This window comes from Callospermophilus lateralis, chromosome 7, assembly GCF_048772815.1.
Source record: "Callospermophilus lateralis isolate mCalLat2 chromosome 7, mCalLat2.hap1, whole genome shotgun sequence".
Classification (NCBI taxonomy): Eukaryota; Metazoa; Chordata; class Mammalia; order Rodentia; family Sciuridae; genus Callospermophilus; species Callospermophilus lateralis.
In genome coordinates, this window is record NC_135311.1 from 22,517,500 (window position 1) to 22,541,485 (window position 23,986).

General features: G+C 34.5%; 2 pseudogenes; one reads left to right on the forward strand and one right to left on the reverse strand.

Moving 5' to 3' along the window:
• The first annotated feature begins 2,221 nt into the window (after nucleotides 1–2,221).
• On the forward strand, nucleotides 2,222–3,499 carry LOC143404731 (poly(rC)-binding protein 2-like; annotated as a pseudogene).
• Nucleotides 3,500–19,317: 15,818 nt separating this feature from the next.
• On the reverse strand, nucleotides 19,318–21,113 carry LOC143404730 (mesoderm induction early response protein 1 pseudogene; annotated as a pseudogene).
• Nucleotides 21,114–23,986: the final 2,873 nt, after the last annotated feature.

Sequence of the window (23,986 nt, forward strand, 5' to 3'; positions counted from 1 at the left end):
AAGTCTTCACTCTCAAATTTTTTTCTACACAATGACAGTACACTTTAGACAACATTCAGTCAGAAATTCACCACATTATACACATTCATCAGAAGTCCAGGTGCATATGCTTTGTTGACTTTTCCATTTTGTCTACTTTTTTAAAAAAATTTTTACACCCTTCATTTTTGGTGACCTTGAAAGTATCTACTTTTTAAGCTTTGTTATTACACATTTGGGGAAAGAACAAAATTAAAATAGCAAACCACACAAGGAAGCTACTTTGTATAAACCTTACTTTCACCATGTTAAAAACATTGGTGAGAATCTCAAAAACCTACAATTCAGAAACAAACAACAACAACAACAACAAGACAAGACCACCAAACAGACACAAGTACATCCACTCAGTGAAAGAAGTGAAAGAAACATGAAGCAGTAAATTCTCTGTTCTCAATTAAGTAGATTACAGAAGCAATAAAGAATTCCTCCAATCTTTAAAAATAAAAACATATATTTTCAGGAAGTTGGTCAGAATCAGCCCTACACTTTTGAACACTGCAAAAAATAAAATATATTCAAAAGTATTTTAGAACAAAATATTTTATAACAAATAAATAATGAGAAGTTATATAAAAGAATACTTCCTAAAGTCACATGTGCAGTAAGCAGCATTTAAGAAAAAAAATTTAAATGCTGTCAAATTTGAAGAGTTTGCCTCACCAAGCTGTTTCTGTTTCTGAAAATATGTTACGCACCTTTCAATTATAATTTGCAAATACATGCACAGCCTGGAAAAACAGTATTTATATTTGATACCTACCACTTTAGCATGATTCAGTTTGGTCACATTATCAATTAAATTGCAAAAAATCTCTAGATTCCCATTGCTGCTAAAGGAAATAATCACAAATATAACAGCTTAAAAGAGTAAAAACTCATTCTTTTATAGTTATGGATGTTTTCATTATCATGACAGAAAATTAATATCAAAGTATTAGCAAAGTCACACTCTTTTCAGAAACTCTGGAAAAGAATCATTCTAGCTTCTAGTTGCTATTGGTATTTTTTCTGTGGTTACAAATGTTTCCCTTTTCCTTGTAGTGATACAGCCTTCAAGAAGGAAAAACAATATATATATATATATATATATATATATATATATATATATAGAGAGAGAGAGAGAGAGAGAGAGAGAGAGAGAGAGAGAATGGTGCTGTCATAACAAGCTACAATATTCAAGCATCACAGAATCTGAGAACTATAGCAACATAGAAGGTAGATACTCCATTGAGCTTATTTTTATTCATGCACAGAGTATTTGAAATTTTATGCACAGTGGATGAAGAAAGATAAGGGACACAAAGCCAGGAGAAGTAGCAAGACAGGTTAATTATGCACAAAAGTGAGTGTGATGGATAAAAATGTGACATCATACACTGTCTCTGGATGCAGAGAGCCATGTCCAGAGTGGAGGTCTTATTTGTTTTTTCTGGAACCCTGGAAACTCTCTCAATCGCACAGAGCTTTGGATTATTCCAACTAATACTCTATTCATACTTTTTGCCTGTCCTTGGTCATCCTCTTACGATAAATGTGCATGGTACTTATTTGAATACTGGGAAAGGAGAAACGACATCAGTGATCTCTGTTACTCAATTTTTAAGAACCTTTCCTGTATATTTCCATGGATTTATATATCTGGAGACCAATTTTAAATATTTTAGAATGAGGAATAATCAGTGATCAAAGCTAAAATATAAAGTGGGAGAAAATACTTGCAAAGTACATATGTAGCAAAAAGTTGATATGACAGAATAAAAGTGGTTTATATTTGTGGGGAAAAGAAGGCATACCAAAAGAGTAAGTTACAGTCAAAATATTTCTAAATTCACTTAATAAAAGTGGAAATATTCAACAATCACCTGAATTTACAAAAAGGAGTATAAATCACTCCTACTGAGGCAAGTTAACAAAAAAGCAAATTCATTATTGCATACCAACCAGGAAGGAAAACATTAACTAGAAAGGAAAAAAAAATGAAATTGAAAACTTTGGAATTGGCCCAGACCAGCAGAGGCAGCAGCCAGAGCACCCTCTCTTGCCCTCCACCCACTCCTGGGTCCCTTTCCCCCTTCCTCCTCCTCCGCCCCTGGCTTCCCACCCTTCTCCTTCCTGCTGGCTCCCCTTTTCCCCTCAGTCCTCTGGCACCTGCAGTTTTTGGCTTTTACCTCCACAGTGACCAAAGACTTGACCACTCAAAGTCCAGGTCCCCATAGCACTGCTGGACATGGACACCGGTGTGATTGAAAGTGGGTTAAATGTCACTCTCACCATTTGGCTACTTATGCATGGGAAGGAAGTTGGCAGTATCATGGGAAAGAAAGGCGAATTGGTTAAGAAGATGTGTGAGGAGAGTGGTGCACATATCAATATCTCAGAAGGGAATTGTCCTGAGAGAATTATCACTTTGGCTGGACCCACTAATGCCATCTCAAAGCCTTTGTTATGATCATTGACAAACTGGAAGAGGACATCAGCAGCTCTATGACCAATTTTACAGCTGCTAGTAGACCCCCAGTCACTCTGAGGCTGGTGGTCCCTGCTAGTCAGTGTGGCTCTCTCATTGGGAAAGGTGATTTCAAGATTAAGGAAATATGAGAGAGTACAGGGGCTCAAGTCCAGGTGACAGGGGTTATGCTCCCCAATTCAACTGAGCAGGCCACACTATTGCTGGCATTCCGCAATCTATCATTGAGAGTGTCAAACAGATCTGCGTGTTCATGACCATCCCGTACCTGCCCAAGCCATCAAGTTCTCCAGTCATCTTTGCAGGTGGTCAGGACAGGTACAGCACAGGCAGCGACAGTGTGAGCTTTCTCCACACCACCCCATCCATGTGCCTCAACCCTGACCTGGAGGGACCACCTCTAGAGGCCTATACCATTCAAGGACAGTATGCCATTCCACAGCCAGATTTGACCAAGCTGCACCAGTTGGCAATGCAACAATCTCATTTTCCTATGATGCATGGCAACACTGGATTCAGTGCAGGTTTGGATGCATCTGCTCAGACTACTTCTTATGAACTCACCATTCCAAGCGATTCCATTGGCTGCACAATCGGATGTCAAGGTGCCAGAATCAATGAGATTAGTCAGATGTCTGGGGTGCAGATCAAAATTTTGAACCCAGAGGAAGGATCTACTGATAGGCAGGTTACCATCACTGGATCTGCTGCCAGCATTAGCCTGGCTCAGTATCTAATCAACATCAGGCTTTCCTGGGAGATGGTTGGCATGGGGAGCAGCTAGAACAATGCAGATTCAATCATAATCCCTTTCTGCTGCTCACTACCACCCATGATCCATCTGTGTAGTTTCTGAACAGTCAGCGATTTCAGGTTTTAAATAGTTTGTAAATTTTCAGTTTCTACACACTTTATCATACATTCGTGATTTTTTAATTAAAGTGTTTTAATTCCTTTCTCTGTTCAGATGTTAATGCTGAGATCCATATTTAGTTTTATAAGCTTCTTATTTATTTATTTATTGGCTTATGATTTTTTTCTGTTTGTCACGGAAATGTAAGAGTGGACTATTAATACATTTCAGTTTAGTTCTGTAATGTCAGGAACTTTTCAAAAACAGTGAGATGGACTGGAACTTTTTCTTTGTGAATAGAAACTGGATGTCACAGTGATTCATGGGGGTTTTAGTCCTGTTGTCTTCCTGTTAGTTTTGTACCTTTTATCCCTTACAGGACCCTGATTGGGTTTTGAATAGAAGCTTTATTGCAATTAAGATATTTTCTCCTGTTCACCACTCCCATGTTTTTTATTCACCCTCAATTGTTTCTTCCTACAACGCTGTATTTAGTTGCTCCTTGTGAAACCTTATGCCCAGGTTGAGGATTAGACTTTGCTAGTTCTTAACTGTAGAATAGATGTGCAGTCCCATGGTTGGAGGATGCACACATGCATATACATGGAAGCAGTTGACCTGTATCTGGGATTCACCTTCATGGGAATATTTGTCCTTGTTCAAGCTTGCATATTTTAAATGGAAAAAAAAAATCATTGGAATTGTCAAGCTTTATTCTTTGCCATGAAAAATTTTAGAACCTTGTGGAAAATTGATTTGGTACTGCCTACATAGGTACACCTTAATGAGCCATCAGTTCTACTCTTAGACACTAAAATATTCTGAATGTTCCAACAGGGAGGTGCCACTGCTGCTTTCACCATGAAAATTGACTGCATCTGCCACCACCTTCCACTGTCCATATTCCCTAAGTTAGGACCCTGGTTACCAAGATTTTAATGAGCCTATGCCCAGTCCCACAACAATGTCAGAGTCAAGCATAAGGTATGTGGTATAGTTGGGAATCAAGGATCTGAACATGGACACAATGGAAGAAAAGGCAAAGTGGAATGAGTAGAAGAAAAAGTGGTGAAGGAGTAAAAGAATGGATCTGAGGAGGAAGAAGAAACTGCTAACTGTGAATTAGATGAGAAAAATGTTGATCACAAGCAGAAGACAGGAAATATTGTGGCAGCATGACACTTACTCCAGTGGCCTCACATTAGGCATCTCCAAAAAACCAGAACTTAATAGTCTAATCAAACAAGGATGCATACACCTGGCTTCCTCCTCGTAGAGCTCTACCAGAGATGTCACACTCTTTTTCTTTCAAGATGAATAATTTCTTCCTTTCCAGGCACTGCTCATTCAACTTAAATCTTCTGTTGCTCCATTTCTAAACCTGTTCCATCTGAGCTCCCTCAGGTTGTCTCCAGTAGCTCACACCTAATCTTTTTTTTCTTCAACCCACCCCACCAGTCCTTATACTCTGGTAACCCCTCATAACTGAACTCTTAATACTCCAACCCTGATATTTTGAGCTACCCCTCTTTTTTCTGACTCCTGGATCACTCTCTGATTTGCTCCACCAACAAAACATCAAGCATAATTGGTGTAAGATTTTGTTTCCTACACAATAAGCTACATATTTCACTCATTTTTTGTACAATTAAATGAATAAATTATCCCACTCTTCTTGGAATAATACTTTAAAAGAACTAGTTGGAGAAAAATAGTTGAAGTTACCACTAGAGTGACTGGAGGGTATAGTAAAAGCAAGAGGACATGAAGCTGTTCTCTGTGGCATCGTTAATGTTCTATTTCTTAATAGAAATAGTAGTTACATAATATGTTCCTCTTGTAATAATTCAGGATCTGTAGAGTTTTGATGCTGACCAAGTATTTGCATTGTTAAATAAGATCAAGTTAATTTCATAAAAGGTGGTGGGGAAGAGCATAAGGGAGAGACTAAAAAATTAGGGTACTAGAAATTATACTATTAAATGATTAATTCAAAATAAAACTAAGAATTTATTAGCTAAATATTGCTCTCAATATTTTGAGAAAGACAATTTTTATAGGTATAGACTAGAGGGAAAATAGTAACAAAGGAGTAATATTTAAACATATTAACAGTGAATATAGCATAGAAAATGTCAGTAATTCTAAATGTTACATTGAGAACACATCTAAAATTAAAAGAGCTCTGGTAAATTTTACAAGTAAATTTTTTTTATATTATTTATATATTATATACTTGTAAAATGTATGGTATGTATGATGCCTCATTTAATGGAAAATACACCATAAGGTGATTCTGTTATTTTGCTAATGATACAGGATACTAGCAATGATAAAAGGCATTTCTTAAGTGAGGGCAATGTTGCAAATATAAATGAATAGTAGCTTCTGACTTTCTCTCCATCCATGAATAAATTAAATGGAAATATTATGTTTCAAGTTCCTCTTAGGCAAAGTAAAAAGAATGAGTTGAAAGATTTATATAAACTGTACAACTGGGAAAATATCTCCCACTTAGATGATTTTAGAAAGCTGGGGTAGCCTTGGGCCTCAGTCCAGCCTTAGGCAATGTGCTATGTATTTGGAACAGAATTAACAACAGCCAGTGTCACCCCAAGAAGAGGAATATTGGGACCATACATATAACACCCTCTCTCTAAATAGTTTTCTGTGCTTTAGATCTTAATTTTGCTTTTGCTGAAGAAGGATCTTCACATTCATACTACTAAGAACACAGAAAAAAAAAAAGATACTTATCTATGTTCATGCAAGGGCATCCATAGGCTTAAAATCCTGGGATCAGGACAGAGAAATAAAATCACAAATAATTTGGTTTATGCATTTGTGGGTGTTCAGAACAAAGAGCTCCAGTCTCCAGTTTTTACCTCTAAAAATTCCATGACAGCCAATTTTTCTCAGCAGGAAAATTTCTCTTCACTGACTAATGTAATCTTTTAACATCTTCCATTCAATGGAAGAAACTAGTTACCTCACATATAACAAAGCACTCTGAAAAAGAAAGGTAGGAGGCTTAGGCAGAGGACCCCAAATAGAAAGCCATTCCAAATGCTCAAGTTCTGGGAGTGAAGCTAACTGATCATTTGCAAATCTCCCCTAGATCACAAACTATGGGTTTTACATTGATTTGCAAGCATCTCAATGGGCTGCTAAAATCCCAAGCAGTAGTTCAAAGAAGGGATTAGAAAGTACATATATTTGTTAATTCCTAGAAAGGTTTTTACACACTCATTCTGTAGATACTTGACAGACTGGACTCCACAATCTTCTCTGACATATTTGATGCACAAGTCAAATAGTGTACACCTGTATACTGAGCACAAGTGTTAGAGTAGCTTTTGTCACCAGGCACAGTCGCATGTGCCGTAATCCCAGCAGCTTGGAAAGTTGAAGCAGGAGGATCTTGAGTTCAATGCCCAGCCTCAGAAAAAGTGAGGCACTAAACAATTCAGTGATACCCTATCTCTAAATAAAATACAAAATAGGCCTAGGGATGTGGCTCAGTGGTTGAGTGCCCCAGAGTTCAATCCCCAGTGCATACCCCAAAAAAGAGAGGGAATAGTTTTGTCAGTAATCTAATACCAAAATAGAGTCAATAAACTATGGATCTTGGAAAAAGATAACCCTTGCACACTGTTGGTGAAAATGCAAGTTTAAAAAAGTCACTTGTGAAAATAATGTAAACCCCTTGAACTACTTAAAACAGAAATAATATATAACACGGTTAAATTAATTCTGGGTATAAATTCAAGGAGTTAAAATGAGTAAGTCAAAGAAATTACTGCATGCCCATTATCATGTAGCAGTATTGCCAGTAGTCAAAGAAAAAAAAGAAGACTTAAGTGAAGAGTGTCTCAGGAGTTTTATTTCAGGTGCAAGGGATCCAACTACTCCCCAGATAATCTCCACACTATATTTCAGACTGCTTTCTCTTGGCAGGAGAGGACACAGAGATTCAAATGGGCTATACACTCCAAAACTATATAGACACGACACCGTTGGGTACCTCAGAAGCAACTGACCCAGGAGAAAGCATGAGAATGACATGAGGACACATCATCCTGCCACGTCTACAATGGGAATCCCACTTAAATACGTTGCAGTAAGGTGTCTGTGTCTCTGGAAGAATAAGAGAGGACAGGCATGAGCATTTAATTACAAAGTATCAAGTGATTCTTCTCTCTCTATCTATCTCTTTTTCTCTCATATTAAATTCTCACAAACAGGAGGATACAAATCCCATAAACAGTGCCACCTAGGACTTGAGTTGTGGCTCAGAGGCAGAGCACTTGCCTAGCATATGTGAGGCACTGGGTTTGATCTTTTGTACCACATAAAAATAAAATAAAGATATTGTATCCACCTATAATTAAAAAATAAAATGAATATTATGAAAACTGTGCTATCTAGTGTTAAAAAATATAGTTACAAAATAATGTGTCTATTTGAAATCTGAGAAACAGTTTACCATGTTGTGGAGTAATAAATTTGGCATTGGGAGTGTGAACAGAAAAATGAAAAAAAGAGAATTATATTCTGAGACCATAAAAAAATAAAACTAAAGAAAAAGTCCAGCCTTCCAAATTTGAGGTCCTGCTTCCCAGACACATAGAAAGCTCAGGAGAAAAAAGCAACTCAGTTACCTATATATCAGCAACACTTTCATGAGAGAAAAAAATTACATCTGGATTTGGGATTCTCTCCTGATGATCATGCCAATCAGTATCACAAAATCTGAGGAGATGCCATGCTTCCAGAACAAAGCTGTCCACATACACTTCAGGTCATGCCTGAAGATATCGTGATTGTATAATACAGAATGTCCAGACTTTCAGCTGCTGATGCATTTCCCACTGAATTGGTCAAAGGATACTGAGAATGAACTTCTCTATAAGATGATTCATTTTTGCATATACTGGAGACTATGCTGGAAAGTTCCCATCTACCAAAACCACTTCCAGCCATAGCAATTGCTGTTTGAAACTTCTTTCAAATGGTCTCCCTTTCCAGTGTACAGATGCTGTCTCAAAACCCTGCACAGTCACTATTGCCTGGCTTTCAGTGTGACTTGCATTCTCCGTATAGATTTTTTATCATCTGTGTGGAAGCAGAACCTGGGTTTCCTGAGCATTAAGAAGGAAGCCTAGAAATGGATCTGAAAGAATGGAAGCTCCAGAAATTAAAACTTGATCAGATAGTGTAAACCATACCTCTTGTACTTATCATATGTTGGATCAAACAATTATCACCCAAGAGCAGCTGATTGGAAACTGCTGCTCTCTTAGTCTGAATCCGCTGAGCCTACTTTCCAAATGACAGTAGATGGGATCAACTCCAGGAATGAATGAGGACAGAATGAGTCAAGATAGGCAGGTTCTTGGGTGCATTTACTTCCCTTTTTTTTCTTTTTTTTTTTAAAGATGATTAGAATTGAGTACAGATAGCAGATTTTTAAAAGGCAAGTTTTTCCAAAAGTGATGGAGTCTAGCCTTACAGTAGAATATTTAAATTAAGCCTTTCATATATGATAATATCAATGTATGAATTATATGCACACATATTGTTAATTGCTGGAAACCATATAATGGGCAATATATTTTTTTAATTTAATTTTTCTGATCTATTTTCTAAAAAGGCAGTTAGAGCTCTCAATTGGGAAGCATTCCTCTAATGTGCGATATAAGTAATGTTAGGCACAGGTGTAGTTTTTAACTAACTTAGTATCTACAATAAAAAAGACATATTTGAAATTTATTTTAATCACAAAACTGAATATATCAAGAGTACTATTATTATGTGACAAATATAAAATTACTAATTAAGAATATATATGCATTTAAAACTACATCCTTACAACTCCCTCTATTTTAAGGCTCTGGCTCATCTTAATTCATAGTGGTCACATTCCATTTTGAGAATATGGCTCCTCTGACCTTGGGGAGTCAAAAAGCCTGGACTCCTTCATTCCACACAAGAGGTGTGAGAAGACACTTTTTCATCAATTCTTTTCCACAAAACCAAACAGCAAGAGTGGCACTGTCCTCAGAAAGAGAAGGAAGACCAAACAAGACAGGGTTTAAAAGACACTGATTTTTTTTTTATTTCTATGTGATGCTGAACACAGACTTATTAACATTTCAGGTGTCAGACAGCATAAAAGAGAAGAGAAAGTTCCAAGAGTGGGTGTCTTATTTTGTATATCTTTTCACAGCCTTGACTCTAACACTTCTGTTAGTGAGAATAATTTTCAATAATACAGGTGAACAATATTTAATCTTTGTGAAATATTCAGCTAACCAAGAATGGTGGCACAAACCTAAAATTCCAGTGGCTCAAGAGGCTAAGATAGAAAAATAATAAGTTCAAAGACAGTATCAGCAACTTAGTGAGGCTCTAAACAACTTTGAGGGATTCTGTCTCTAAATAAATATAAAAAGGTATGGGGATGTGAATCAGTGGTGCAGTGCCCGTGGGTTCAATTTCAGGTACAAAAAAAATTTTTTTTTTCCTTTAAAAATGTTGTGCTTCAATTTTTCCTCAATAGTTGTTCTTGTTTATGTCTCCTAAAATTAAGTAAAAATTATCTACTGTTACATAGTGTATCTTATTGTCATTGATATATCCTATCACCTTAAGCATTATAATTATTGAATATTCAGGTAGTGAACATATGAACAAGATAGAACAATTCAACAATGAAAAAAAATTGAAAGTTTATAAGTAAACTCCACACCTCTGTCAATTTAATTTTGACAATTTTGTCAGAAAAATTAAATGGAGAATAAGTAGTCTCTGCCTTAAGCAAGATTATATAAATGAATATTTATGTTTCAAGTTATGTTATTGGATTTTGGTGAGATTATGTACAATATTTAACATGAAATGTACTTTACACTAGAATATAAGAGCAAAAACTATAAAAATTAAGAAGAAATCAATTACATATTTATAAATCAGATTTAGCTGTGAAGTCTTAGTTATGCTTACAAAGTAAAAATAAGAAATAAGAAATTGGACTTGAAAAACCTTCTGTACAAAAAATAACCTCAACATTAAAGTGATGACATAATTATAAAGTTTTCCTTTTTGTTTTCAAAGAACTATTTGTTCCAGTTTATAACCTTTGCTAGAGGGCAGTCAATCCTCCTTATTGAGAAGCTGATTGAGCCCACAGCCCAAATAATTTTTTTTCTTAGGCTCTCACACTCCAGTGCCAAAATGCACACTTCATAATTACCCCATGATAAGAGCCTCAACCATTGAAATATGTCATACATCCCAGAGACCCCCAAATTTTTCAAGCTGTTAAGTCAATGATAAGTCTAAAATCTAGACGATTTATAGCACTTGACATGTACAAATCGCTGACACAGTTCTAATTTGTTTTAGTTAGACCTTTGAATAAACCACTATTTTTTGGCAGTATTTTTCTGTTTCTTTTGCCTATCCAAATGCAACTGTCTTGCATTATGTAAAAAAAAAAAAAAAAATAACATTTGCAAAAAATATCATAAAGTGGATAAATATTGAAGAGAAAAAAATGTCATATGCAGAAAATTAAAAATTTCATGCCTCTTTAATACAAAAGTAAAATTAATTTGATGGTTTCTTGGTAAAATAAAGAACTACTAGATGAACAAGCATTTACCTCTGAAATACACCAAAAGTAACTGGAGATGTGTTGAGACTGTCATTCATGTAGAAATATTTAATGCTGAACTATTCACAAGAACCAAAATGTAAAATCAATGCAAGGTAAATAGATAAATGGAAATATGTAAGTCCTCACATTAGAATATTACTCAGCAATATTATGTTTGTGTTATTAGGAATTGAACTCTGGGCCTCATATATGCTAAAAAAGCACTCTACCTCTGAGCCATTATCCCAGCTATATTGAACAAGTATGTTTCATGAGAGCACTAAATGTTACAATGAATGTGTACATGGAAACCTTAAGCTAATTGAAAGTAAGAAGAAAAACTGTAATGCGTTTTACAATTAATATTATATGTAATTTTCTAAACAAGTAAATCCATGAAGCCAAAACACAGATTAGTCATTGCCAAGAGCTGTGTGAAAAAGAAACGAACAACAAAAAACTGGTAGTGGGCACTAATTTGGTTCCATCTAAAATAGTTTGTGGAACTAAATGTTGGGGATGGTATACATGTGAATATACTAAATGATAAATAATTACAAACTGAAAATATTTATAAAGTTCATCTTAAGTTCATGTGGACTTTGCAGGAAATGAATAGATAAATAATTTATGGAATGCATAAAGCAGCCAAAATACCAGCCAGAAAATAGGGAAATAAAAATGTATCTGATACTGTTCAAAGAAACACTGAGTTTTCATTATGAGATCCACTTGCATTTATGTGAATATAATATGGCTTTTTTTGGTTTTCCTTTGTACTTTAAAATTTGTGATAAGTATATATGAAACCTATGTCTATACATCAACCACTATTGTAAAATTTTCAAGTTGTAAAGTTTTTAATATACTTATGTAAATAAATATGCATTTTTTGTGAGTGTGTGTGTGCATGCACTGACTGAGATGAAACCCAAGGTCTTGCCCAAGCATGGCAGGTGTTTCACTGTTTTGCCACAACCCATTTACAAATGTGCATTTTAAATCTTGGTTGCTTCTCTCTCTCTCTCTCTCTCTCTCTCTCTCTCTCTCTCTCTCTCTCTTTCTCTCTTTCTCCCCCTTTCTCTCTCTCTCCCTTTCTTTCCCTTTCTCTCTCTCTCTCTCTCTTTCTGTCTCTCTCTCTCTCTCTGTCTCTCTGTCTCTCTCTCTCTCTGCCTCTCACTCCCTATCTTTCTCTCACTCTCTCTATTTTGTATTTTTGGGACACAGATGGCACCCAGGGGTCATTTACCACTGAACTACATCCCTAGTCCTTTAGATTTTTTTTACAGTGACAGAGGGTTTTTCTAAGTGTATCAGGCTGGCCTCCAATTTATAATCTTCCTGCATCAGCCCTCAGTCCTGGGATTACAGGCATGTCTTGCCATATCTGTCTATTTATCTATTTTTGAAAGGATATCTAATGCCAATTTTAACTTTGTATTGTATATATTTCTTATTGCTAAAATGAACTTTTTAACATGTTCTAATTAACATTCTGCTAATACTCTATTGATTGTTGTTGCTGTTTTATGGCTGAATAAAAATTTCACATGATTAACCACTATCTTTTACTACTTCACACATGTGCTTTCTTGTTTTGCCTATTTATTTTATATAGAGTATAAACTTGATCTCCCTGCTGATTAGTGTGCTAGGTCTCACATACTTCTCAGTTCTCTGGGATCCTCAGCCTCCTCACTTCTGCTTTTGCTCTAGTTCACTGTTGGCAATTTCTCTTATCTCTACTAGTACATAGGTCCTGGGTCTTACTCTAACATAGCAAGGCACAGGTCTATGTGAAAACAAAGAAATAAAAAAATCATCTTTATCTCATGACAATGTTTCAGACAGAAGAAACTATGCATAGGAACAGTCAGATTTATGAATAAAGAGTTACAAGGCATTTACTAAACAAAAAAAAAAAAAAATGAAACCTGAGAAATAAGATCCTGAGTATAAAGTTCCCTGACATGTTATATAACTTTAGTTATATAAGTAATTCAAATAGTTGCAAATAACACAATTTATCATACATCTGTAAAACTGGCAATTTTGGAGGCTGAAGCCAGATTATTAAAAATACAAAGTCAACTAAGCAAGGTCATTCTATTCCCAATTGTGCTCTCTTAAAATCTCATGACTGTAGGGGGAACAGTGGCACACTATTGTAATCACAGAAGATAGAAGGTTGGGGCAGGAGGATTACAAGTCCAATTTTAGCAACTTAGTGAGGTCCTATGCAACATAGAGAGACCCTGTCTTAAAATTGAAAATGCTCAGGCTGTGATTCATTGGTAAAGTGTCAATGGGGTCAATCACCAAAACCTCTAAAAAAATTAAGACCCACAATTTATAAAAAATAAATTAATGAATTATCTAATAGTTGTTTAAATTACAAAATCAGTACTTAGTACTTATGTGAAGAAATTTGGCCTACACATTGTTTAGCCTCACTTTTAATTTCTACTTGAAGGAGATAACTTACAGTTGAGGTATATGATATATATTGTAAATATCTGAAGAATTGTAATCCCCTGAGACCAGAATATATACATTACTTCTAGTTCATTATCCAGTTTCATGAGGCCTAATTATAATAGTATAGGTTTAATAACCAGTGTTATTAACAAATATTAATTTAGTAATAAAATAAAAAACAAATTTGAAATATGTATCTTGCTTCAGATATATATACATATTGCTCAGCAAGCACCAATCATGATGGTGTACATCTATAATTTTAGTAAGTTGGGATGGTAAGGCCATCCAAATAAGTACAAGACTCCTAGTTATGATGGTGAATTTCTGTAATACCAGCGGCTCAGAAGGCAAAAGCAGGAAATTCTCAAGTTTAAAGGCAACCTCAGAAATTTAGTAAGACCTTAAGCAAATTAGTAATTTCCTGTCTCTCTCACACACACACACACACACACACACACACACACACAAAGCTGTGTATGGTGGTGCATGATTCTCAGTGATTTAGAAGATTTAGCCAAGAAGATTGCATGTTCAAATCCAGCCTCAGCAATTTAGAAGAGCTATAAACAACCTAGTGAGACCCTACCTAAAAATAAAGCATAAAAAACCTGGGAATGTGGCTTAGTTGATATGTACCCATGATTCAGTGCATGGTCTCAAGAATTAAAATAAAGAAAAAGAGAAAAGAACAAACTAAACAAAAAAAAAGTTTTTGATGTGATTCAGTGGTTAAGTTCCTGTGGGTTTATTTCCTGATACTTATAAAAGTATAAAAACAATTGGGCAATGTAGGCAGAGATAATATTGTTCAATTATAGAACACTGCTACATTTGACCCCAGTACAAAGAAAAACAAGAATAAGAAGAATAAAATAAAGAGCCTCACATTCACTTAAGTCAAATCCACAGTAATTTTTTAAAAATTTTATTATTTAGTTGTAGTTGAACACAATACCTTTATTTTATTTATCTATTTTTATGTGGTGCTGAGGATCAAACCCAGGGCCTCACACGTGCTAGGCAAGTGCTCTACCTCTCAGCCACAGCCCCAGCCTCAAAGTAAATTTGTTTTTTAATTAATTAAGCAATCAGTGCCTTAGTTAAGTTGGTAGACTTACAGAATTTACAAGAGTTGCTCCTGCACATTCAATAAGAGAAAAGCTGGATTAACTAAAATTGAATGATAGTTTTTCTCAGCCCATATGAGGACTATCCATTGATGAATAACTAATGTGGCACCAAGCACATGGTAGACTGCAAGATGTACATGCTGAAGCTATTGATTGCACCCTGAAGAAAAAGTGTAAATTGGTAAAATTAAACCAGGATTTTTGTAACAAGCCAAATGTGTTTTGGGGGGAGATGGATAAAAATGTTAAACACCCTATTTTTTTTACATGTTTTTCTTTAGAAACTCCAAAATATGTGTCAAAGAATATAAGGAAGAATACTGAGAATGCTTCCCACATGGTGTGAGGTGTTTTTTGTTTTTTGTTTTTAATTTTTCTGGTACTAGGGACATATATTCTAAATATACAGTTTTATATGTTCCTTTCAATATCCATTAAGAAGCAGAAAAATGTGTATTTCTATTGCCTTTTATACTTTTGTTTGTACCTTTACTTGTCTATTTTCTTGATCTACATTTCTAGACCAGCATTTATAAATAGTTGGAACTGTTTTTTGTTGTTGTTGTTGTTGTTTTTTTTGTTTTTCGTTTTTTTTTTTTCCTTCTGTTCATTAGTTCTCTTGGGCTAAACTTTTATGAATATCTTCATGCTGTCATGCTACAGTTCTCTCAAAAGATCATATTTTAATGAATGTATAATAAATAAATTATGGCTATGTTTCTAATGGACACATTGTAGCAACACATTAATTACTAAGCAGAATTAAACTAAAACAATTCACAATCACCTATGAAGTAGTCACATTACTATGTTCTTTATAGGCTTATCAGATGTGATGATGACTGGAATAAATAAAATTAAATGTTTCTTTTTTGGATGAATCAAAATTTTGTCCTTGGCCTACTCATCATAAAATGACAAATTTGAGTACAAACACTAAAAAGTGTTTGGGGGTCAAATAAGATTGAAGAAATATGAGCTTATTTATTTTTAGTTACAGCATAGCTACAAAAATATTACATGTTGTAAAACACTGTCAAGGAAATGACACTAACATAATGATATATCAAATATTTAATTTAATATGTAATATATAAAAATCATAGAGAAATATTACCCCCCATAATTGCTACCACCATAATAGTTATATACTGAATGGAAATATATTTCTGATAGTGCAATACAGTTGTATTTGCAAGCTTAAAATAACATCTAATTAAAAGATGCAAGATGTAGCTGGGCAAGGTGGCACATACCTGTAATCCCACTAGCTCTGGGAGACTGAGGATGAAGGATTTCAAGTCAAAACTAGCCTCAGCAACAACAAGGCACTAAGCAAATCTGTGAGACCTTGTCTCTGAAACAAATACAAAATAGGGCTAGGTATGAGGCTCAGTAGTCCAGTAGCCCTGAGTTTAATTGCTAGTTATACCCACCCCCAATCAGAGACTTTGATGGGAAACTTTGAAGAAACCAATAACAATGAGGTAGAAAAAGTAGAGAATGGGACCCTAAAATTGATGAAACAACATTCACTCAATGAAACAAATGATAGAAAACTAGCCAACAAATTGACCAAGTTTAAATTGAGTAGGTTAAAAAGCTAAAAATGGATCAGCCAATCTCCAAAATATAAAACAAAAGTGATCAAGATATGTATAACAGTGTAAAACCTCCTTCTCTGAAAATCAGTTTTTTTTCTTTTTTAGTTCCAAATAATAAAATGTATCCCTATTAGGATCATAAGGAAATAATACTTAAGGAAGAAGTTACCAGAAGTAACTAAAAGCAAAGAGAACATGTGAGTGTCTAGCATAAAGAGAATAGTTTACCAAAGAACACCAATAGGTTACATCACAAAGAAACTGTTATTTTTGTTTTGTTTTGCTTTTGTTGTTTTTTGTTTTGTTTTGGTTTTGGTGCTGGGGATTAAACAGGGCCTTGTGCATGCAAGGCAAGCATTCTACCAACTGAGCTATATCCCCCACCCAAGAAACTGGTACTGAGAAATGAATCACAAATAAACTTACATACTATTCTGAAATTTAAACCTGCCTGATCAACCTGTTTCTGACTCTCAGAAAAGGAAGGGAAGTTTCAATCGTGTTTTATAGCAACTTTGTTCAATGGACTCTTTTTTTTTTTATGTTAAAAAAATATTTTAATAAGCATATTCAGAAATGACAGAAGGGAATGGGAGAAGGTAAATATTTTACAGTGCAAAATTACTATGCATAAATTTAAAAACATCTAATTCATAATTTTAAATGCCTATTTAAATATTACTTCAAATACATTTTAAAGCTCAACATATTTGTGTTGAACTGAGTTGCAGATTCTGAACTCTATCTGAAAACATCATAAAACAATACCAAACGAAAATAATAGTGCTTTGCTGGGGTGGGAGTGGGGTAGGGAGATAAGTAACTACTAATAAAGGCTTCTTTTCCCAATGCAGTTTGTCAAAGAGTTCAAGAGTTATGAAATGTACTAAATCTTAAGCAAATTAAATTCGTGATATTACTAAAAATTTTTAAATAGTGCAATGACTTATCAAATTATAGTGGCTGTGTTATGAAGAAATGTGAAATGCCTGTATAAACACAAAATACAATTAAATATTTAATAAAAGCTGAACATTATGTATTATAATAGTGGAATGTTCATTATGCATATTTTAAAAAGACAAGAAAAGTAAAATTTTCCTAACATTTATACATGTGCCGCATTTGTAATCATGCCTGAGAATTTACTTAAAAACATTCCTATAATAAATTGGTAAGAACTTCACAAACCAGCAAACAAAATGTATCTTTTAAAAAAGGTGAAAACGGCATCTTAATATTGCAACCATTTAAAAAAGCACAGCATTGCTATTCTAAAAACCATCTTTGACGAAGAGCTAGGAGGCTTTGGATTCATTTCATAAAATCTGTTTTAAAAATGGATTGTGACCATCTGCTAAAACTATCATCATTCTGGCTAAATTAATGTTTTAGGTAAAAACAAACAAAAACAACAAAAAATTCATTGCTTCTTGACACTTCTACCCAAAACTTGATTTACTTGTATATTTATGTAACAACAGTGAATGTACACTATATGACATCATCAAGTGTTGTAAAGTGGCTTTAAACACTGTTTGGGGAAAAAAAGTTGTTCATATTGGTGAAAGGAAGCAGTCTGTACAAATGTTAATAATACTTTGTGTGGGGGGGTAAGGCCTAAATGACAATTTCTCAGTGCAAACCTCTACTCAGTTGCATTAGACAATTGAGTCATTAAAAAGAAGACTACTGAAGATTTATTTTTAAAAGGCATTGGCTTCTTGAACTGATGGCTAAAAATGAACTGGAAGAAGCATTTGGGGATATGTCTGTGTGAGAAAAGAATAGTTAATAATCTTTTATAAAAGTCTGGATATAGGTTGGTCTATTAGCTGTATAAAACTACATTTTCTTAACAAGAATTTTGCACTAAAAATAAAATGGCACCCTTACATGACTATGCAGATGGATAATCCCATTTGTCATCACACAGAGAAATGGTTTTATCTATATATCTTATTTTCATTCTGGAAAAACATTATCAAATCTGGAAACTGGCTTATATTGCAAAGGTCTGAAAACTCTTCAAACTCCATCATTTTTCTCATAAAATCAATACTGTTGCCTATCAACAGTTACTCCTTGTGTGCCAATATATTAATATCACTTAACCTTTTCCCCTCTATTGATTTAATGCAAAACTGGGAAACTTTATAATGCATATAAAAATAACTAAACAGGAGTCTAGTCAGCATGACACATTTAAGCTGACATTAAACCTTTGTTTTACTTAAAAAATAACTTTGAAAATTATAGCAAATAAAAAACAAACTGTGCAATCTAAGCATCATGCTTAATTTCAGAATTCTCAAATTATTTGTCCATAGAAGAAATTTGAAAAAAAACAAATTTTCACTATTCTTAATGAAGGCTTTTGCCACCTGGATAAGAAACAGGACTTAGTTAACTACATAAACACTTAAAAATTCATTAGAAAAACCTTAGCAAAATAAAATGAAAGCTGACAGACTCAGGATATCAATTCCTCTCATAAAAGTTTACCAACTGTACAAGTTAAGAAAATTATACAAGCTTTTTTGTATTAAGAAAGGACAGCTCAGTCAAGACATATGTACTATAAAAATCTTTCAAAGGCTACAAAGAATCTGGAAAAATACAGAATGTTTTCTTAAGCCCAGATAAGAATATGGAAAGACATCATTGATGTCAACAATTTTACATATACAAACCTGACTTGGTTTATTTTAAACTTCTATATATAAAAAAATCATGCTAGCATAATTTTCAGGATTCATAAGGGTTCCCTTAGTAATGATACTCAATTTATATGGAGAAACAATGCCTGTTATAAGGATATTTCAAGAAACTCAGAAAAATTGATGTTAAGCAGAACTCTAAACTCTTATTATTTTTTTCCTTTCTTTCCTGGTATTCCTCCACATGAAACTAAAGAAAAATTACCTTGTAGTGAGATTTTATGATTAATACATCAAATGAAAAGGTACTGATATCTTTACTTCATTCAAATTTGCTAAATTATTTTTATATCCTTGAAAGGGTCTGATAGTTGTGAAGAAAAAGATGTTGAAAAAGGTAGAATTATAAAATCTTATTTCCTAAAAAGTTAGGATTCAATTCAAATTTTCAAATTTTAACCAATTGCTTGTAGGAAATAAAAAATTTTTAAGGTAACCCATCAACCCTGAAAATTTTAGTCACACCAAAATTTTTCCAAATAAAGTAAAATAGGCCTAAAATTTAGTCATCTGTGTTTTCAAGTTCTTCAAATTTTCCATGTGATATTGCTTCTTGGAAAAATTCAGAAGAACCTGAACTTTCTTTTCCATTGCTGTTTACCCTTCGCCTTTTGGCAGGTCTCTCACTTTTTTCATCCAAATCATTTTCATTTCTTGCAGTCATATGGGCAAGTTTTGGATCAGTGGTTAGGTTATCTGTTTCATAACCATTAGTATCCATGTCTGCATGAAGTGGTTTCTTATTTCCACCTGTTGGTCCATTGACATGTAATCCTTCAACTTTTATTTCTTCTTTGTTTAATATTTCACCTGGTCCATTAGATGACACCCCATTTTGGTTACTATTGCTTACAGTGCCATCTTCTTTCTCAGACTGGCTGTTACTACTGTTTGAGGCAATTGGGGGAGGGGATGGTGCTCGACTTGATGCAGCACTTTCACTTTCATCCAGAAGCCGATCCATGTAGTCCGTTACACCAGGATGAAGGTTATATTTCTTTTTTCCAAATCGCGTTTGTTGGGCAAAAAAATCATAACGTTCCGATTTTTTCCACATGTAATAGAATGCTACACATTCACCAACTGATCTTGTTCGTACTTTATTAGCCTGAATCAAATGAAAATCTTTTCCATAGGCCTTCAGCCCTTGTTCAAAATTTCTACATTCTTCCTCTGTCCAAACAGATAATTCCTCTCTAGCTGCTTTTACATTAAATCTTAATCTTCTCAATGCTTCTTCTGTATCAAAATTACATTTAACCAATTCATATAAAGCCTGTTCATTGTCTTTTATGTGAGATCCTTCAGGAATTGCTTCTACACCTTTCTCATCACCAGTTCTTCTAGATGCATCCTTAAGAAATACAATCACTTTATCTTCTGGTAGGTACTCAGGGTCCCACAGGAGCTGATCATCATTTTCATATACTTTTTCATTTTCTTTGTATCTACAAATGCCAACTGGAATTTCTGCTTGAAACATGGAGCCCACCATAATCTCCTTTTTCCAGTCTTCTGATGGAATATAATCCTCATTTTCTTCAGATTCTTCTTCTATTTCACTATTTGTATCAAAATATTTACATCGACGTGGGCGAATTATTTCCTGGGCATCTTGAGAAGCAACAGATTGTGATGGATCATCATTGGAAGACTGAGTTTCATCCTCCTGACCCGATGAGTCCTTTATATTCTCTTCCTTATTTTCCCCACTGCAGCCACTGTTGTCGTCATTATCAGCATCTTCATCATCTTCACCCTCCTCTTCTTCCTCTTCTTCCTCCTCATCTTCTTCAGGTAGTCGAACAGTACTATCATAACCATAAAGACTGAGAAGTTCATGAATTGGCATGTCGCCTTCCCTTGCAAGATCCTCTGTTTCAGAACTGAAGTTTGTTTCTCCTTCCATCATTTCTTCCTCTTCTAATGTTCGTTCATCATCAAAATCATGAACCAGCATGTCAGCTGATGGATCAAATTCATGGTCATCTGATGTTGCTGAACCTCCTGGACTTGAAGACTCAACAGATGGCAGCATCACATCCGTCTTGTCTGCATTGAACCTCAACCAGTTGGTTCTTAACCACGTCCGAAACTCAGCCAGGCACTGGGAGAATCGAGCCACCACACCATTCCGCAGCGGATTCCCAGCGCGCGGTGGATGCCAGGGAGACCCGCGCTGCCACCACCGCGAAGCAGAAAGATCGGGCGCGGAGCGGGTGGGCGGAGGCAGGGAGTTGCCTCAATGGACTCTGAATTACTACTTAATGCTGATCACATTATCATGATGGAAATTTAAATACACAGATTTAATTTGCAGTAATTTCTGATTTTTAATATAGTGGAAAAAAGAGAATTCGACACTTATTGGAATGAAATAATCAGAAATTATTTCTTACAATTTTGGATTATTTAAATACAAGATGTTCACAGTGTGACTGTGAATGTACAAATTCCAAAGTATTTCAAAATGATGAAATAGCCATACTACCTATGAAAGCTCTAAGAGAAAATTATTCCTTTTCATTTTGTCAAATCTCATGGCTTCTAGTATTCCTTAGCTTGTGACCACAAATGCTTTTCTTCTGAATTGATTGAACACTCAAAACACAGAAAACAGGTAAGCCCTCTCACAGGGAAGATGGTAGTAATACAGCAGAGAACTACCCTCGAACCTCACAGGGTCTGAGAACCATATTATATCATATGGAAGACCCCCCAATAGACTGGCTCTTCCAAATATTGTTTGTAAAGATAGAGAAAAGTCAGTTCATTAAACAAAATGAGTGAAATGATTCTGTGCCTCTGTCGGCGAGAATAAATTCTAAAAGAGCCACAAAAGTGAGTTCAGGACTGGGCATTACAAGACATAGCTGACAAAATCCTGAAAACAAGAGAAAACAATAATTCAGAAAGCACTTTACTCTCCTAAGCTCATTTGAGAGAATCAAATTCAGATGAAGAGCAGACGACAGAGGCATATCCAAACAGATATAACAGTATCTTTTTTTTTACTAAAATTTTATTATTATTTCCCACAATTATAGAGTTCTAAATCACTTCAATTACTACTTTCTTCATCTTTTGGATGTTATCATTACCTTGTACTTACAACATTGAATTTACCCCTGCATTTATGAACTCATCATTTATCTTTTTCTCGATATAATTGTATATGGATGTGTATATTTTTATCCCACATTTCCAAGATTCTGCCATAAAAATTTCTTTGATACCACCTCCCTGAAATGCATTTTTGTCATTTTAGTTCAGTACAACTAAATGTTCTATTCCATGTAGTTGGGAAAGATGGGGCAATATCAAGTTTTCCCTATTTGACTAATTATCCACTAGAATTAAAGATCAACCTCAGTGCCTCCAGAGGATTTAATTCTCACTCACCCTTCTTATACATAGTGGTTTTTTTTTTTTTTTTTATGCAAGCAGCAGTAATTGTATTTAAAAGGTGAGTAAAAGATTCTGAGATGCATATGGTGCTTTAGAGGTTCCCAAATCCCTAGGGTGGTGGTTTTGACACCACATTACCACTGAAGCATCTTGATTGCATTCCATCTTGGTCACTGGTACCATGCTTCCACTGAAAGTGATTCATTAGTTATGAGTATTGTTCTTTTTCTGCTCTCAATACTCTTGGAATTGTGGGGATTGGTGATAGGTTTAGAATCATAATTTTCAACACACTTATCATAGACTCATTTGATAAAAAGAGACACCCATATTCTAAGAAGAAGAAAGAAGACCATTTACTAAGTCCTAAAGAGGTAACAGAATAAATTCGGGGAATAAAATGGTAGTTAGTTGTTCAATAAATTTACTACTTACTGAGGAATACCTTATGAACTACCAATTTGACTTCTAGATGGGAAGAGTTAAACACAGAAGCCATTCACCTGGCTCTTTTACTTGGGAACTATGCAATAGTTACCTTTTTTTTCTCCCCAAATTTTATTTCTGCTTCTAAGAACACTACCCCTCTACCCTCATGATGCCATTGTAGACTTGTTGCATCTGAACCCTTCTACTGCTCAAGTTTTTCCTTATTCTTTATTGCTCTTTTCCATCCTACCCCCATATATTCCACAATTTTTTTTTGAAATATTTATTTTTCAGTTGTAGTTGAACACAATAGCTTTATTTTATTTATTTATTTTATGTGGTGTTAAGGATTGAACCCAGGGCCTCTTATATGCTAGGTGAGCCCTCTAGAGCTGAGCCAAAGCCCCAGATCCTCCACAAATACACTTATGTAAAAAATAATAATAATAATGGCATCTATATACACAGTATCCACCAGTCTTACATTCTGCTCCATCCATTTTCTGCCTTGTGCATGAATAATTTTGAGATCCCCTCCATTCAGACAACAATAGTGCAGAGTGCTCAGAATTGGGGTAAAATATATAGAAAATTAGAGGTTGATTACACAACATTAAAGCTATATATAGTGGCTGAGGACAAAAAGAAAATTTACAGACTTTCGTAGTTAAAATAAAAGGCCTAAAATTAATAAAAATTAATAATTTTGAAAAGAAAATTTCATAGAAAGGAGAGTAAAGGGCAGAATATACTAAGCAAAAGTGAAAATTTTAAATACACACTAAATGTACATATGCACAGAGTGTCATGTGTGGGTGCTTCCAAATGACAAATTCAATTAAAAGAGAGATGATTAATTGAGGTATAACAATAAAACATTAATTGTATATAATGTAATATATATGTACCTGTACCAAATATGCCTCAATTAATGATGGGTATTCATGCAAGAAATGCACTCTAAACTTCTTTGTTTTTAATGTCAGAGTAAATAATGACATATAGATTATTGTATTACCAAATGTTTAGTCTACATATTATATTTACTTGAAATACATCACTGAACAATAGATGATTTCACCACACATTGTTGTATAGTATGAATTTATAGAAATATGTACATACCTTATTGTAATATAAATAAATAGACTTGTGTAAGTAACATAGAACCTTTATTAAGAAAAAGAAAAAG